An 8,638-nucleotide genomic window follows, 5' to 3' on the forward strand; every position below is an offset into this window, starting at 1 on the left:
AAGATGGTTTGTGTTTATGCTTTATAAGATGCTTGATACAATAACCTGTTCAACATCACAGATTAAATGACGACTCAATTATTTTTTCTAAGACAATGTATATTTACCTAATAATAATAATAGTCAATGTAATTAGAAAGAAAATACAAAATACATTACTTCCTTTGTTATTTGTTTCATTCGTATGTATTGTTGAAAGTTGAAAATAATTAACTACATTATTTTATTTTTATCATTAAAGTTCTACATAGAAGTGATTACATTCAAGCTTAAAAGAGAAATTTTATTATAGTGTGATGAGATGGACATATAAATTATTTTAGTGGAAAGAACCATGTGTTGTATCAATTGTTGGGAAAACATGACTTTCACAAGTTAGGTGAAAGTAGAGGCCCATATATCTTCAAATATTCCACAAATGTTCTAATGAATCTGTCGATTAATTGTTATTTATATTTTTTTTAAATGAAGTGTATTGTATTACTTTTGCAGACTTTTACCATTGCAAAGTTGTAATGAATGAGCGCAAAGGATATCAAAACATAACATTAGATCAAGTATAAAAAATTGAAAGTAGTCATTTAACTACTTAAATTGTTATTTTCAAGATAAGAGACATGCATATTTAAAGTTGAAATGGTGTGTCCACTTGGTTTTTGAATGTCTTTCCCATTCTAATCAAGTATTGTGTGGAATAGATGTAACATTTTTACCTACCTTTCTAACTTTTTTTCAAGTTTGTTGTTGATAATCATTTCATTAAAACTTATTCTAACTAAAGACTGAAAACATTTTCGATTGGTGCACAATAGATATTATTGTGTTGTTATTCAAGATGATAAATCTTTTGGTCACTATAAATATATGTTAAATATAAGTAACTTTAGAGTCTGAGTTGCAATAAATTGTCTAAGCAATTAAAGGAATATTTATAAATCAAGAGAGTAATAACTAAAATCCAGAAGTCGTATATGTCTTCTTCAATCGTTCGCTATAATAAGTACACATGTTAACAAGTCTTATGCTAACGAAAATATAACATAACGGAAATACCACTAACATTTAAAATTATGTTCATAAGAATTCAAGTAGTGTTTATAACATGTAAATATTGAAAACTTAAGCATCAAGCAATATGAATGCGGATTGACACACATGAGAGTGTCTATCAACACATTACATAATTACTTAATTTTGGCTTTATGTAGTTGAAAAATATTGCATGACAACCTTACACATTATGTTCTAAACCTCATAAAATTTATTTCACTGACTTCGCCCTAATCATAAACTTCACCTATAAAAATAATTGTGAGTCACTCAATTATTTGAATGTTGAATTTAAAAAAATTAAAAATTACACAAATCGAATAAACTCAACTACAAATTACAATATTTTATACAAAATACTATATTTGACATTTATAATATATAAAATACACATTGCGAACAATAGGAAAGCGGGTTGGCAGACACGGTAGTGTCTGTCAACACGCTAGTGATGATAATGGTAGAACAAGATAAACAATATACAAATGGCATCCTTCAAATAATATCTTGGCATATAAGATAAATTAAATTACACTGACATTCATTGAGTTTTAGTTAAATTATACAAATCATCCTTCCCTTTTCTAAACCTACGCAAATCACCTATAATTATATACATATATTTCACTGAAAATCCATTTGGGAGAGATAAATATAATTTCTTAAACTTAAATTGTGACGAATATAATTAAGTAAAACAAAATATGATATATTATAAAGACAAATTCAAATAGTATAAGAGTCAATGTTTATTCAGTATTTTGGTTAGTTACAATATAGTATAAGAGTAATTCAAACACGTTCTTATAATTATTGATACAGTTTGTAACGAACAAAAAATAATTAATAAACATTGATTTTATACTTAATAAATTTTTCACACAATATACCATATTTTGTTTGACTTAGTTACACTCGTCATCATTTTCTATTTAAGAAATTATATTTATCTCTCATACATGGATATCAAGTGTAATGTATGTACATAATTATGTGTGATTTGTGTAAGTTTAAAAAATGAAAGAGAAAAAGATGTATACATTGACAATGTAAGAGTTTTTTACATTGTCACTGTATTATCTACCATTCATTTTCAATTATGTTTGACTTTTAAAAAAAAGTAATCCAAATGAAGGGTGATTGATGCACTGATGGTGTAAATTCTTTACACTGTCAGTGCATCAATATTATACTCAAAATGAAATAGTTGTTTGTATAATTTACTAAAACTCAAGAAATATTAATTTAATTTACTCTATAAGATAAGCATAGAACAATTATTACATACAATCATAAAAAAAATAATCACTAATCTTTCTCAAAGAAGGTAAGATAGTTGAAGAATCATTTTCATTGTTGTTAAAACCGTTTCATATCGACTGGTTGAACCGATAATCCGGTGAACCGCAATACCGATACGGTAAAATAATTATATCGGTCATGCAATCATACTGGTCAAAACCGGCTAAAATCGGTCAAAACCAGTTATACCAGTCAGTTTGCAATTGGTTTTTGTCGCGACCCGGTTTTCGATTGAAAGACCGGTTTTGCAACTTAGAAAGAGGCGAACTCGGTTTCTACCTACTCCAATTGATTTGGAGTCGCCACTATGTTTTTTGCGGTTAAAACGTAGAAAACTATCTAATATGCCTCAATTGGATAAGAATGATCTTTAAACAGAGATTCTGAGTCTGGGAGTCGATTACAGATCGGGAAGGTATTAGCACCCCGTTCGTCTATATCAAAACGGTACCCTCGCTAATTACAAGGACTTTTATACCATTAAAATTATTTATTTAAAATTCAATTAATAAAACAAAATATTTTTATTTTTTATATTTGTGTCTAACAAGAGTTTATCTTGCTCTTATGTATCCCTGTGTGCAATAGGAAAATCAAGACTATGTAGTTCTGGTTCGTAAATTGGTTGGTTAGTTTGGTTTGGTTTTATTTGGTTGAAATATAATTTGATTTTTATCGTAGATAGGTGAAGCAGTAGAAGCTAATGTCCGCACCGAACCAAATCTTAAATAGATTTTTTTAAATGTAATATATTTTATTTGTTGTAAGACAGATGAAACACCAAAACTAATGTCCACACCTCATCTACTCTCAAGTAGGTTTTTTGAAATAATAAATTTTAGTTGTTTTGCGAGATAGATGAAGCAACAAAATCTAATGTCTGCACCACATCTAATCTCGAATAGATTTTTGAAATGTTTAAGATTTTAGTTGTTTGCGAAATAGACGAAGTAACAGATACTAATATCCGCACCACATCTAATATCAAATAGGTTTTTTTTGAAATTTTGTGAAATATTTTAAGCTATCAATGAAACATTTTTTGAAACAATCTTTACTCATTATCACATTTAAACACAAATAGTCTTTATTAGTTTATTAGAATAATAAAAGCAAATAAAGTATAATTACATATTAAAGAAATTAATGAATTAAAAAGAAGAAAAAAAGGATTAAATGGATGGTGCTAATAAAAAAGGGGTAACCGTGTTACCCCTATCATCTCCAACAAAACGCATAAAATGGGATTTTAATCCCTAAATCTAGTACCCATCTTCTCTTAATTAGCGGTGGTTATGGTGAGGTGCGGTGGTTCGAGGTTCGGGTCGTGGTGGTTCCTCGATGAGGAAGTGGTTCGTGGCTGGGGCCACCTCTTCTCCTCTTCTCTTTTTGACTCGTTCATGGTAAAGGATTTAGGATCCTTAATTTTTGATTTCATCCTTCTTTCCTTCTATCTTCAATGGTGACAGTCCAAGGGTTGCTAATGGTTGAAGCCAAGGCGGCTAGAATGCATTGGTGATGGTGTGTGGTGGTTGTCAGTGATGAGTTCGCTCAGATGGTGGTGACGTGGTGGTTTCCAATTTGGGCACTTATTCTCACAGTTTTATTCTCACAGAGGCTCCTTAAAACAGAGGGAGGAAACCAACAGGGTCGGCGTATGGTGGCATTAATAACGTGATGAAAGCAGTGTAACTGTGACTCCACGATTGGTTATTGGCAAATGATTTTGGTAAAGAACCCTATCCCTCTTTCAATCTAACTTTACTTATTTGACATAGTATGAAGTAATTATTGATATGAGGAAAAACGAATTGGTATGAATGTTTGTCCAGAAACAAATTTCATTTCAAAATTGCTTTAAAGGAATTATTGAACATTAGTTACTTTTGTCCTTAGCCAAACGTCAGTTTATGCATTTTTTATAACCAGTCGAATGAGAATGGGCTGTATATATCTTTGTGTAATCAAGAAGAATGTTTATAATTGAGCATATAAATTCCAAATACAGATTAGCAACCAAATGAAAGGAATATGCTTGTTACCTTATAACCTTGTTGTAATTGCCTTTTTCTTTGTGTTCCTGATCAAAAACCAATCTTTTTTTTTTGTGTATATGGGATGCCTAGTAACAAAAATGTGTTTCTCTCTGATCGTGTATTCTCTGTTTGGGGCTATGTAAGTGTATGTGTATTCTTTTTGCATGATAGCTATGCTTGTGTATATTCCCTCCTTTGATAGTTCTATACATTTTTATACTGATCATACTGCACTGCATTTTTACCCACTTTGAAACTGCTCAATAACTATTTTCATTCATGTTGGTTACTCATGAGTGTGTAATTGAAATGGAATATGCCAAACAACCACGACTTCTGGTTTGCATCTCTTTTAATTTTCTACAGGGCTGAATCATTTTTTCTTGTACTTTTTATCCAATAATATCTCCTGCTGTAACTGTTAGGATAGAGGATATTCTCTAATGATTGCTTTAATTTACAGATTATTCCAATTAAAGCTGTCCATTAATAGTGATTATGTGCATAGGTAACTACTGAGATGCTTTCTGGTTTGCCTTTCAAGTATACCTCTTGGCTGACTCATTTTCTTTCCTCTTGATGTATAATATAACAGTTTGCAAAGAAAATATCTAGGCTGCCTAATCTTTTGGTTTATATTTTGTCAGGTTCTCATCTCCAGTTCTAAGAAGCAAAGTAGGATTAAATCCCGACATGAAGGAGGCTTCTTGCTTGGTTGAATGTCACATCTAGTTTCAAATGGGACTATCTTGAAAGCTTTTGTTGGATAGATTGTATGATTCTTCAAGTCTATTTGATTGAGACTCTTGAGCATTTGGCCTACACTGCTACGTATCCTGGATGTCTGATGGTTTCTTATGGCAGTTTCTTTTTGTTGATTCTTTCTCTTTTTAGTTTTTTTAGCACGTGATGTTTGAATTGCCTTTTGAAGCAAAGATTTCTAGTTCTTGTATGATTACGAAGATATCTCAACGGCCAGAAACATATTGAGGACAATTAGGTACAAATCATAAAGCAATATTGTAAATATTAGAATATATGGGTACAAACACATCATATGATTACACATAAGCATTATTGGAGAATCTAAGGCAACATGAAAAGCATTATTTTAGAGTTGGACGGATATTTGTTAATTAGTTAGCATTATCTGGGATCACATCACTATTGGTTAATGACAAACATCACTTTTCATATTTGTGATTAAATAGTGTGGGAACTATGTTTAGTATTAAAAAAATGTTTGGAGTTCTGAATTTTATTATTGTTATGGTAACTGATCCTCAAAACAAAACAAACATTTCAAATAATTGTGGCTTTTGGATTTTTTTAATTGGATGAGGAGTAATGAAATCCTTTATGGCAGTAGTAAAGTTAGGCACTCAATGTTTTTTTTCAAAACAGATTTTTATTGTTAAAAATAACACTGTATAGAATAAGAGGTTTTGTGATTGAAGGTTAAGAATTGAATATACAAGGATTACAAAATTGGCTCCTCATATATAATGTCATTACAACCTTGTGATTTTGTGCTATTTTGAAAGTTTCTTTTTTTGTATTTTTATTTATTTGACAAGTGGCTAGACAAAATTGAATGTTCACAGTTTTTTATTGATTTTTTAACATATGTATATCTAATTTCGTCAATATGTGGTTTAATTAGTGAACCATCGATTGAACCACTATATTAGTATCATAACCGGTTTCATGACCGGTGACAATATTAATAATACTCATCTTTTTATAACACACTAAGTCATCACCTAATATATTGGGGACAAATTTCAAAATACACCAATTTCTACTAAAGCAATTCATAGATTAATTTTTCATAATAATTAATGAATTCAGTACTCTTAACTTATGAACCACGGATACTGATACGTGTGTCAGATATGATATGTGTCTGACATGTTGACATGTATTTTTTCCAAAATAAAGGATATGATACGTTCAGGGATACGCATATAAAATAATAAAAACACATAAAATATGATAAAATTATAAGTATAAATCAAAATATCCAAAGTAAAAAATATAATGGAAATTTAAAATCACTGCTCTCCATAACAAATCTATCTTATTCTATTTTAATGAAAATGTATCTATCCTAAAATCATTGCCCTCCATAACAAATATATTTTATCCTATTTTAATGAAAACGAATCTATGTTATCATATTTTATTGGAAACAAATCTATCTTATCCATTTTTATTGGAAACGAATCTATCTTATCATGTTTTATTGGAAACGAATCTATATATATTTTACTGAAAACGAATCCATATATCCTATATTTTATTGAAAACGAATCAGATATGTGTCTTAATATTTATTTATTTTTTTTTTTAATTTTTAGATACTCTATGGATACGTATCTTTCGCAAATCCGAGCGTATCCGTGTCGGATACGTGTCAGACATCAACACTTAATGGTGTTTGACGAATCTGTGCTTCACAGCTCTTAACCATAATTAAAGCTAGCACAATTTTATTTTTATATGTTCCATCAAAATTAATGAATTGAATGCAATTAACTATAAATATTATAACGATTAAAAATAATGGTATCAACATTTTGTAATAATCAGAAACAAAAATTTAAAATTATAAAGTACACGTAATATCATTATTTAAAACATTTGTAATGTGACAAATTTATTTTATCAAAATAGGTTCACATACAAAAATCTTATCCTTACACAAAATTTAAGGAAATTATCACATATATCAAGTCAATCAAATCACAAATATACATATTTTAAGTCAATATGAAATTATAGTATATAATAGCATCAAGTTGTAATATTGTCGCTACGCCAGAATAGCAAAACAACAAAGCTTAAAATTGTCATTCAATAGTGCTTATTGGACATTGTTTATGTGAGTGCAGTAGAATATAGGATTATATTAAGTAGCACTGTAGAAAATAAACATTTAACAGGGCTCACTGAAGCAAGCGTGACTAAATGTCTACTTTTAAATAAGACAAAATCTCTCTGAGACATTATATCAACACGTAACAAACAACAAACATGCCAAATTTCACCATATTTACCAGAGATTTTGACAACATAAACATTATTCTGAAAACCCAATTCATAAATTATATGAACTGGTCTCCTTTAGTTCAAATCCACTAATTCAAAAGATTATAAGCAGTAACGAGTAATGAGAGAGAACGAAGGTGATGAAGATGTAAAAGATAAATCTATGAATTTCTTCTCTCCCTTAACTGAAGAAATAAGAAGACAAGAAGACATAGTTTAGATTCAACATAACAAGAATTAAATTAAAATTTACATAGAAAATATGGATGAAAAATAATAGCCAAATGTAAGAAATACAAAGATTGCAAGTTTGGTAAATCTCCAACAGCTCCACTTAGCTTCAACCTTGATATTTCCTATATTATAAAATAAGTAGTTAATATAGATATAAATGCAAACAATAAGAGTGAATCAAAGAAAAATGAAAAATAAATAAGGTAAAATAAGATAATGATTCACCTTGTAGTCGAAAATAGAAACCAAAATCTAATAATTTGCTTGAAGTGAGAAACTAAGAGGAGGAGAAGAGTAAGAAAAATATAATACTGAATAATAAGTATATTATTGTGTGTGAGATTTTGTTTTTAAATCTACACAGATTCACGCTCACTAAAAGAAACGTTTTTTTGAATATATGACTTTTAATAGCGCTTTTTGAATATATGACTTTTAACGGCGCCTTTTGAATATATGACATTTAACAGCGCTTACTTAAAAAAATGATGTTAAATATCAAAATTCTTTAAAATTATTTAGTTGTCATATTATGTTCAACTTTTGATAATGGAATGACAAATAACATAATTTACTATCAAATATGAGTTTTTATTGTGTCAAATCACATACCTTAATATTTTATTTTAATAATATTGGTTGGTGATTTAGAATATTTTTTTTGAAGTAATAAACAATTGCATTTTTCATATATGTATGACCAAGTTATGTTATATATGAAAAACTAGCATATAAGTTTCTATTAAAATTTGGATTATTTTCGTGGAATATTTACTCGAGTTATATATTTCAAAATAAAAATAAATAATTTCATAAGTACATATTAAGTAACATCTAAAACAAGTGTTTTTTGAACATATGACTTCTAATCACGCTTATTAAAGCAAACAATGTTAAAAGTGTAACTTTTAACAACGCTTATTGTTATGAGCATTGTTGATATATCACATTTAACAACATTTATT

This window comes from Lupinus angustifolius, chromosome LG02 (genome assembly GCF_001865875.1).
Source record: "Lupinus angustifolius cultivar Tanjil chromosome LG02, LupAngTanjil_v1.0, whole genome shotgun sequence".
NCBI classification, from domain to species: Eukaryota; Viridiplantae; Streptophyta; class Magnoliopsida; order Fabales; family Fabaceae; genus Lupinus; species Lupinus angustifolius.